Genomic DNA, 10,314 nt, shown 5'->3' on the forward strand with positions numbered 1-10,314 from the left:
ATTTTAGTTTTCAGTTTCCCAGAGCTGTCAGGTTCCTATCTCTCCAGGGCCAGGTTTCTGTTTCCCAGAACTGTTAGGTTTCCATTTCTTATCACCATGCCCATATGGTCTCTACTTCTCCTGACTGTTGAGTTGTTTTCTATCACCAAGTCCCCACATCTCCCCCTTTTTTATTTTATTTAGAATCGGGGCCTGTGGAAGAGCCCCGGTAACTGTCCAGGCCTTGATTTAGGTAAACCGGTGTTCTGCCTTTGGCTAGGCTCGTGTTTTTAGGGGAGAAGTGGGCAGGCGATCATATTGAATTCGCAATGTCATTAATTGTATTTGTTCTATTTTCCCTTTTATGCAGAGGAGTATAAGGATTATGAGAGGCTCTGCCAGCATAGAAATAAGGATAGTGAGCCATGGTGAGGCAGTGAACCACTGCTGGTACCAGGACTCCTGTTCTCACTGACGCCTGTTTAAGTCCTCTCTTAATTTGTCAAGATTATCCATAACCACTCCTGAATTATCAGCATAGAAACAGCATTCTTCTCTGAGGGCTTTGCATACACCACCTTGCTGAAGAAACAGGTGATCGAGCCCTCTCCTATTTTGTAAAGCAACTTGAGCTAGAGAGGAAAGCGACTCCTGGAGAAACTTGATGGCGGTCTCAACTTTATCTAGGCTAGCATCCATATCTGCCCTGATCTGTTGGATGCCTTTTTGCGCCATAACTAAGGATGTAGCTCTAAGGGCCGTTCCCTCAGCTCCAAGGCCCACAAGTGTGGAGACCACAACCATGAAAAGCAACTCTCTTTTTTTGTATGTGCATCTCCTGGCCCTGCATTTCCTCAGTGGAGTGATAAATGACACAAGGGAAGAGTAAGACCAGGGTGCATATGTTCCCCCCCCCCACCGCTTGCCACAACAAGAGAAAGGCAAGGGGTCAAACCCAATTTTTGGCACAGCCAATAATATGAAGGCTCGATAGGGACTACCCAGTTACCCCCTATTGAAGTGATGTTTTGACAGCGCCCCCAGGAGTGTCCAGCAGGGTGTCCATGGGCAACACAGGTCATATTTTCACCACGTATAAGAGGTAGGGTGAGCCCGCCAGTTTTTGTGTTGAGCCCGCCCATCGGCATTGACCACTGTGAGTAGTGTTTATGAAGTTTCCCATTCTCCCCAGGGCCTCCACCGTTGGAGAGCTGGTGTCTAGGCACAGCCAGCACTGGTCAACAAGTTCAGGTCTAGAGGTATTGAGAAAAGTGTAATCAAGCTGTACTGCCTGATGAATGCCCTCATGCCTGGTCCCACTTAAGCCTGGACCAGGGTCTCCAGGCACAGATGCTTCTGATGCCAGGATGTTAGTGTCGTGCATCGGGCTAGTAGTGACGTGCAGGGCTGGTGGGTCTAGGCGGTGGGAACCAGGCCAGACCCACTGTCTCCTGGTAGGGCAGGGGTTCGACAACCCTCCTGATCATCAGTAGGAGGCCAGGGTCGTATCCTGAGACATAGAGTCTTAACCCAAATATCTTTCCAGTTTCCCATCCTTCCTTTTTTTCCCCTTGTTCTGAAAAGCTGATCTGTATGGGGTTACAACGATAGTTTGCACACTACCCATACAATGAGTTTTTTGACACTTGTTGTTGTTTGAGCCTACTAACGTGGATGGGTCCTTTACCCTTAATCCAATACCCCATCCCTGTGCTCTCGCATCCCCAGCTTGCACAATAAAAGACACCCCCTCACACATGTACATAATTGTGATGCAATTCTATTGGACCCGGGACAGACATAGAATGTTGTCAATAGCAACGCATGTCTTTTAAGGACATCTGAGCAGCCAGGAGAGTTAGGGGAACCCACAAGTGGCAGGGTGCATCCCTTCCCGCTGTCTCCATATTCCAGTCTGTTTTTCCCCGGGGCCATTCATCCGCTCACGTCCCAAGATCCAGCTGTAAGATTGCAGAGGTCAAATTGCAGGTCCGGCCACCATGTAGAAGGGGGGGGTGATCTGAGTAGTTTTATTGATGGCATCTGACATGGCCATGTTGATCACCAACCAGGTGACCTTCTGGGGTTGATGTGGATTATCTAACCCATAGGCTTGACTCCTCACTTGTAGACAGTTTAGGGAGAGGGCCAGCAACAGGAGGATTTTGTGCTCCATTTTCTGCAAGAGAGAGAGAGAGGTAGGCCTTCTCAAGGGTATTTATCCCCTTGCTTTTAACCTTTTGCTTTTGCTGGCATTTGTTAATCATGAAGTTGTGCCACCATAGCTTTTTCTTTTCTTTATTGGTCATCTTTGTCCCATCCATTGTCCTGTGAGGGAAAATGCTTAATGTTTCTAGCAGGTATCCAAATAGGTTTTGTTTCACCCATGGGGAAGACACATCCATATCCCCTCCCTATGGTTAAGAGTGGGTCTGGCCCTTTCCATTGGGATGTCACAGGGTCCTTCCACCTGACTTTAACCTGGGGTTTTAGGTCCAATTGCCCCCAGTGCCTTTGAAATCTTGGGAGGGGGTGGTCCTTGGTCAAATTTAAAATATTAATCATGAAAAGTGCCAGCCCCAACTGGTGATGGGGGCTTACTCCCCCTTTTTGTTTTTGTAATGGAATTTTAAGGTTTTGATGGTTGCGGTCTATAATAGCTTGGCCATGGGGATTGTAAGGAATCCCTGTACTATGTTGGATGTTCCAAAGCAGGAAAAACTCCTGAAAACTCTTACTCACAAAACATGGGCCATTATCAGTTTTGATTCTGGGGGGAAGTCCCAATGTAGCAAAGCAAAGCATTGGAGAAAGTGAGATTGAGCATGTTTAGACTTTTCCCCTGCATGGGCAGTGGCCCAGCAGGCATGTGAAAATGTATCAATAGATACAAAAACATATTTAAGTTTTCCAAAAGGAGCATAATGTGTGACATCTGTTTGCCATAAAGAATTAGGTTTGAGTCTCCTGGGGTTTACACCTGCTTGTTGTAGAGGTGGCACCTGCAGAAAGGGTTGACAAGATTTACAGGTTTGTATGATTTTTTTCAGGTTCTTAATGGAAATCTGAGGGAATCTCTCATGGAGCCCCCACCAATTTACATGTGTGAGGTCATGTAACCCCTGAGCCTGATTCAAGCCCATTGTCATAATTTGGGTGGACGCCATTTTGTCTGCCTCAGTATTGCCCTGGGATAGAAGCCCGGCAATCCTTGGTGTCCCCTAAGGTGTTGTAGGAAGATAGGGGCTTTTCTTTCTTTAAGCAGTGTGTGAGTCTGAATCATCAAGGGGGTGATAGGGTTCCCATCCAGCTGGATGTGAGAAGAAGATTAACTGTGTATAGTAGTCCTGGAAGAAGATTAACTATGTATAGGCTGTCAGAAAACAAATTCATGGGTTTACTTACCTTTGTCAAGGCCAGAGTAACAGCTACAAGCTCCTTGAACTGAGCTGACCCATCACAAGTATGAATATATCTTTTTGATGTTTCGCCTGTTCCTGGGTATACTATTACTGCAGCTCCAAACCTGCCCCTGTCAGTGAAAACATTATGGGCTTCCACTAATGGCTCCTTAAAGAGCTGGGGGGTGTCCCAGGAGAGGGTGTGAAAGGAGGTTACCCATTTATGAGGGCCATAATGACAGTCCAAATTTCCCAGGAACCCTTCCAAGGCTATGGCCACTTGATTGTTATTTCTGCAAAGCCATTCAAAATCTTTAAGCCGATAGGGGATAACAATTTTAAGAGGGTCTATGCTATAATGTCTTAGGGCCATGTCCTGCCACTTTTCAATCAAGTCAGCTAACTGATCCATGGGTGTATAAACCCGTGGCATGCCTCCCAGTGAGGGGCTTTCCATCCTGCATAAGGACTGACGACATAGAAGTCTCGCCAGGGAGTACCCACAACTCAAGATCTTTACTAGGTGTGTACTAGGCGAGTTTGGCTTGGTCCAGGGCATCCTGGACATCATGTAAGACATGCAGGTGTTGAGGAGCCAAGTGAATTAGTTCTGAAGGCTGTTTTCCCACTAGCAATTGAAAGAGTGCTTTTAAGGTCTCAGTGGAAATAGGTATCCAGGCTCTCAGCCAATTAATTTCTCCTAATAGTCTCTGCAGCTCCATGAGGGTAACGGTGGGCTTGACAGCCAATTGTGGTTTTAAAGGACTTACTGCCTCCAAAGAAAGTATGGTTCCCAGGATTTTAAAGGGAGCAACAGTTTGTATTTTATCAGGGGATACGTGGAGCCTGCCTGTCTGTACACACTTTTGGGTAACCCCATATAATTGTATTAATTGTTGGGGGCTCAGGGCTCCCAGGATGATATTATCCATGTAAATATACACAATGGTGTGAGGGAGTAAGAGGGCAGGCTCCAAAAGTGTCTTTACATAGCTTTGGCAGAATGCTGGGCTATTGGCCATACCTTGGGGTAAAACAGTCCATTCATACCTCTCATCAGGTGTTTTAAAGTTGGTGGAAGGTACAGAGACAACAAACTTTTCACAATCCTGGGGTTGTAGAGGGATAGAGAAAAAAAATCTTTAATGTCTATAACTATAAGAAACAAATCTGAGGAAATAACAGGGATCCAAGGCAGCCCCCATAGGGGTGTACCCACTAGGGTCATTCTAGCATTGATTTTATGCAAATCTTGTAGCATTCTCCATTTGCCAGAGGCCTTCTTAATAACAAAAACGGGTATATTCCATGGACTTACAGAAGGCCAGATGTGGCCCAGTTGTAATTGTTCCTGCACAATTTCTTTCAAAGCCTGTAACTTTGTTTCACGTAGTGGCCACTGCTCCACCCATACAGGCACCCCTGGGGACCATTGGATAGCTGGAACCTGAGGGGCAGTGAACTTTAGAATTGGGGGTGAACCCGCAGGATCTTATCGGACTCTTCCTGATAATTATGAAAGTTTGAGAACTCTTGCTCTTAGGTCTCCTCTAATCTTTTTGGGAGTCTGTTGAACTCTTCCTATTCTAAGAGGTCTTCATAAAATGCCTTATTATCTGTGGTCAACATAGCATCCATTTGGCCTAGAAGGTCCTGGACAAGCAAATTGGACTACAACCCGGGTGCTACTACAGGCTGGATCTCGCCTCTAGATCCATCTGCATCCCTCCACTCTAACAGTCCCTGCACCTCCTTGACTCCAGCAAGCCCGCCCATGCCCAAAACTTATAGGCCGGGTTTTAGAGGCCATGTACTAGGTACCTCCTCCTTTCTAAGTATGCTAAGATCTGCCTCAGTATCTATGAGACAGTGAAATCTTTTTCCCCCTATGAAGATGCTCATCTTTGGCCTGAGGCCTTCACAGATGGGAACCATCCAATTGGTCTCAGTTATTCCCATCTCAGGTCCTCCTTTTGATAACAGGGCTAGAGGCTGCCCCGGAACTAGTTTAAAGGCTTTCCAGTTATATCAAACTTAGATCTGCAATCCTTTCTCCAATGATATCCCTTTCTGCAGTGAGGACAGGGGTTTTTTTGGCCTGACACCTATCTGGTCCCCCTGTTTCAGGGTTTGTCCCTTTTCCTCAGGGAAGTCTTGCTTAAAGTGCCCTCACTTCCCACAGTTAAAACATTTTCCTCCTCCCCTTTCTTTCAGCCACGTCATCTGGGTGGTTGAGAGGGCCTGCATCATGGCTTCTGCCAATGAAGCAGTTTGCGCCTTTAGCACATTAGTCAGCATGTGAATCTCATGAGGTCAGGTTCCTACATCCTGGGAGGCCATGATCCACCAACTCATGGAGTTATTTCTAAGCCCAGAGCAAGCCACCCGACGATCCTGATTCATGCTGTCCCACACCATAACTCTTACAAATTTGTCCCGCAAAGGCTCGGGAGGCAATTTCCATATCAACCTGTTCTGCACCCTATCTATGAATTCAGGAAGAGGCTCAGAGGGCTTTTGTCTCAGTCCTATTATAGGGTCCTCTGTCGGGCCCTCATTGAGTTTCCTCCTTGCTGACAAGCCTGTGGCCTTTACTTGCTCTCTGTACAAGGGAGGGAGGGCCGCTTGCTGCTCCCCAGTTGAATAGCCATCAGAGGTGCCAGACAGCTGCCCATATGTAAAAAGGATCAAGTAATTGGCTGTTTGGTTTTGCTCTGCTGTAACCCGGCACTCCTCTTTAAATAGTGCCTGCCATTTAACAAAAAGTAGTCCTGAAAGAACTGCTCTGGTCAGGTCATACCAGTCTCTGGGCATGCAGGGATGGTGAGCCAAGCCCTCCAACACAGTATTGACCCAGGGCAAATTAGGGCCATCCTGTGCTACAGGTGCCCTCAATTCCTTGAGATCCTGGGTCTTCATGGTCCTGGGACCAGGTTAACAGGGAAGGCTTGGCACGGAGATCGGGAGGGCTGCGGGGCCTTGACCGGACATGCTTCCACATACGTCAGCCATTGTGGAGCTATAGGCACGAGGGGGGGCCCGCATGAAAGGCATTTTCCCCTGGCCAGAGGCTGGCTGGACCCCACTGGAGGGTTTGATAATTATCCAGTCAGCAACAGGGGATTGGCTCTGGACCTTTAGCCTCTCCGACCTCCCTTTGAGGGATCTGCTTCCCCTGCCCAGCCTCTTCCACCTCTAGGGACAGGTTGAGCCTTGAGGTCAGCTGCCATAGCCTCAACTTGGTTATTTCGTGTCCCAGCCTTGCTCCTCTCCTTATCAAACTGGGCCCAGTCTTCCTGATTTTTAATCTCCCCTTCTTCCTCATGGAGAGGGAGGGCACCTCCATCCCTAGCCTGCCCCTCCTGAGTGGGAATGGGTCCCCCAAAGCACCCCTTAAGGGCTGATATAGTGGGATAGAATCCCAAAGGGGGTTTGATCCCAAAGTGCAGCTCCCTTTTCCTGGCCAAGCCCTCAACCCTTTCCCAGGTGTCTGCCGAGAACAGGTTGGCTGCAGGAACCCATGGGGCCAAAAGAGTCACAGTCTCCCAGACCTGGTTTCCTACAGAGTCTGAAACTTCTAGCCCTCAGCTCTTGAGCATATAATGCAACCTTCAGGGCCAGTTCATGCTTCTTAGAAGTTGCGTTACCCACACTAAGGATCTCACTCACCCTGAAAGACTGATTGGCCTCAGCCGGTATCTCTTTCGTTGTTCCTTACACGGGGCACCAGTTGCAGGGGTCCTTCCCCACACACAGCACGATGGGGGCTGAGGATGGGGAGTAAGCTGCCATCCCAACCCTCTGTTCCCAAGGAATCACCAAGGAGGCAGGGAGTCTTGTCCAGCAAGAGATCGTTTATTAAGCTTTAGGCAAGTGCTTCTATACATTTGTGAGCATTGAGTGTCCCTCCTTTACTCAACCCCGGGGTTTGATTGGTCATGACCACAGGACTTAATTAGTATTTTAGGTTTCAATTTCCCAGAGCTGTCAGGTTCCTATCTCTCCAGGGCCAGGCTTCTGTTTCCCAGAACTGTTAGGTTTCCATTTCTTATCACCATGCCCATATGGTCTCTACTTCTCCTGACTGTTGAGTTGTTTTCTATCACCAAGTCCCCACATCTCCCCCTTTTTTATTTTATTTAGAATCGGGGCCTGTGGAAGAGCCCCGGTAACTGTCCAGGCCTTGATTTAGGTAAACCGGTGTTCTGCCTTTGGCTAGGCTCGTGTTTTTAGGGGAGAAGTGGGCAGGCGATCATATTGAATTCGCAATGTCATTAATTGTATTTGTTCTATTTTCCCTTTTATGCAGAGGAGTATAAGGATTATGAGAGGCTCTGCCAGCATAGAAATAAGGATAGTGAGCCATGGTGAGGCAGTGAACCACTCTTGGTACCAGGGCTCCTGTTCTGGCTGATGTCTGTTTAAGTCCTCTCTTAATTTGTCAAAATTATCCATAACCACTCCTGAATTATCAGCATAGAAACAGCATTCTTCTCCAAGGGCTTTGCATACACCACCTTGCTCGAGGAACAGGAGATCGAGCCCCCTCCTATTTTGTAAAGTTACTTGGGCTAGAGAGGAAAGCGACTCCTGGAGATACCTAATGGCTGTCTCAACTTTATCTAGGCTAGCATCCATATCTGCCCTGATCTGTTGGAGGCCTTTTTGTGCCATAATTAAGGATGTAGCTCCAAGGGCCATCCCCCCAGCTCCAAGGCCCACAAGTGTGGAAACCACAACCATGGAACTCAGTGGGTATGTATCCAGACATAAGCACAGGAACCAGGGAGGTAAAGGAATAGAACCTGAAAGAGAAGAACAGTAGGAAACAGGCATTAATAACGGAGATATGGATAAAAATTGGGTTAGTTTAAGGGAGCGGGGAGGGAATGGTATACAAAGAACCTAGGGGATAAAGGGAAAGAAGGAGGTCAAGAGGTAGGATTGTAGGAGAAGGGTATTATTAAGGGAGAAAGGGGGGAAATGGGGACACCTTAAGTGGGAAAACCATGAAATGACAATGCAAAAGGCACAGTGTTGACATCGCATGGGCACACCAGTATTATGTCCCAAAGCATCGCTGTGGATGGCCCTGGTCAGCATCCTGAACAGCCATCAAACTGTTCCTCAGTAGATTAATCTGCAGCGGAGTTTGAAGTCTCTGTCTGCTTTCACAAGACACTGCACAATCAATCTAGGTTTAGGTCACCCAGTAAGGGACCCAAGGAGACTGAGCCCTGAGGTGGAAGCCTTTTTAACCAGAGAAATTCCTGCATGCCAAGGCACTAAAACATGCAAGCTGCTCTCAGTTTCTTTCACAAAGTCAGAGGATCAGTCTGAACTTGGAAAATTCTTGAGAACAGAAGTTTGCGAGAACTAGTATGAGTCTGAACAGAAAGAACCAGTTTCTGCCCAGAGTCAGCTTTTCAAATTTTTAGCCTATACTACATTAGTTTGAAACAAAAAGCAAGAGACATCAGGCAGAAAACATCTTTAAAAGGACAGTCCATTGTTAACATCTAGGTCTGATTTTCTGTGCCAGAATTTAAAGTTAGCCGTCTGTGTCTGCTTTTTCCCTGAACTCTGAACGCCAGGAACTGGGTAAGGAGGAGGAAACTCTGAATAAAATACTCTGCAAACTTGCTCTAAAACTTTATGCCTCACTTCCTCATGAATTTCATAAAGATTAATCGTCTTTCTAGATGTATGGAAAAACTGGCTTGGAAACAAGCTCCTTGGACAGTATTCAGCAAACAATCTAACAAATGTCCAGGCATCCCAGAAGTCAAGTGAAACTGCTTCTCCTGTCTGAGACGCCATTTTCACTTTTTTCCTGACTCTGTCCCCTACTCTAAAATCTAAAAATCCCATACCAAGAGCCCATAAACCAAACCCTGAAACTTGCAACCTATAACTATGAAAAATGTACTGAAGGAAAGAAGGGAAAAGGACATGCTTACCTAACAAAAGCATACTTACCCCCAAAACAATTTTTCCTAAAAAAATTTTCTTGGGCAGCCTGGTGCCGGGGGTCTTCATGCCCCACGTTGGGCGCCAATTGTCAAATGCCCCCCAAGCCCACCAGGCTTGGGTCTTCAACAAGAAGGACACTCAGGCAAAAGTCTGAAGTTATGCGAGGAATTTATTGAAAGGAAGGCAGGTACAGGTCGAAGAGAGATCTCCAGAAGGAACTGAACTGTGGGGTCCCACAGGTCCTTTTTGCCCGACCTGGAGTTGGGGTTACCTAGGTAATTTTTACTAACAGCACATAGCTGCCTCTTCCAGAAGATCTAATTTATCATACAGGTACAGCCTGTCAGCTCTGACCACTGAAGCAGAGAGCTCAGAAGCTCTTAAAGTGACACTCTTCTAATTTCGAATGCTTATGTGAAGCATGGATCCCGACAGAAATGGGGCACCTTAAGTGGGAAAACCATGATGGAAGGGTGAGACATTGCAGGAGATAAATAATGCCCAGCTAGTTTTGAAAACTAGAGGGAGGAAACCATATTACTCCTACAACCTACTGACAAATTATACATAGCAGAACAAGAAGTATATGTCTTGCCCTCCTAGGTCAACTAGTTCCAGGGGACTATGAGCATCTCTAAAAATGTCCTATAATGGTAGTGAGTCACCTGTTTTCTTGATCAAGGAGGCCGAGGAGACCCCACTGTATGGATTTGAACCAGTGTCCAGTCTATAAAGAGGAGGGTCAACACAGAGGAATCATTTCTTCCATGCTTCCAAGCAAAGCCAACCATGGTCAAGCAGGACCTTTGACTTATCTTCACATAGGCAGAACTTGTAAAAGAAAGGAGCCAGGGGCTCCCCCCTAGCCCATGTGACCCCTGAGGAACAGATCCTCAAATGCCCTTAAGAGTAAAAATAAATAGGTTTATCTGGACCAACTGTATGGCCTTAAACACCCAAA

General features: G+C 46.9%; 1 long non-coding RNA gene across 1 annotated transcript; it reads right to left on the bottom strand.

Moving 5' to 3' along the window:
- Positions 1–1,741: 1,741 nt before the first annotated feature.
- On the bottom strand, positions 1,742–7,208 carry LOC115069671. Its single transcript, XR_003848915.1, has 2 exons — positions 7,050–7,208; positions 1,742–2,158 (listed from the first exon to the last, which is right to left on the bottom strand). It is a non-coding gene; the product is annotated as an uncharacterized LOC115069671 (long non-coding RNA).
- Positions 7,209–10,314: the final 3,106 nt, after the last annotated feature.

This window comes from Nannospalax galili, unplaced genomic scaffold (assembly GCF_000622305.1).
Source record: "Nannospalax galili isolate Female #2095 unplaced genomic scaffold, S.galili_v1.0 scaffold934, whole genome shotgun sequence".
Classification (NCBI taxonomy): domain Eukaryota; kingdom Metazoa; phylum Chordata; class Mammalia; order Rodentia; family Spalacidae; genus Nannospalax; species Nannospalax galili.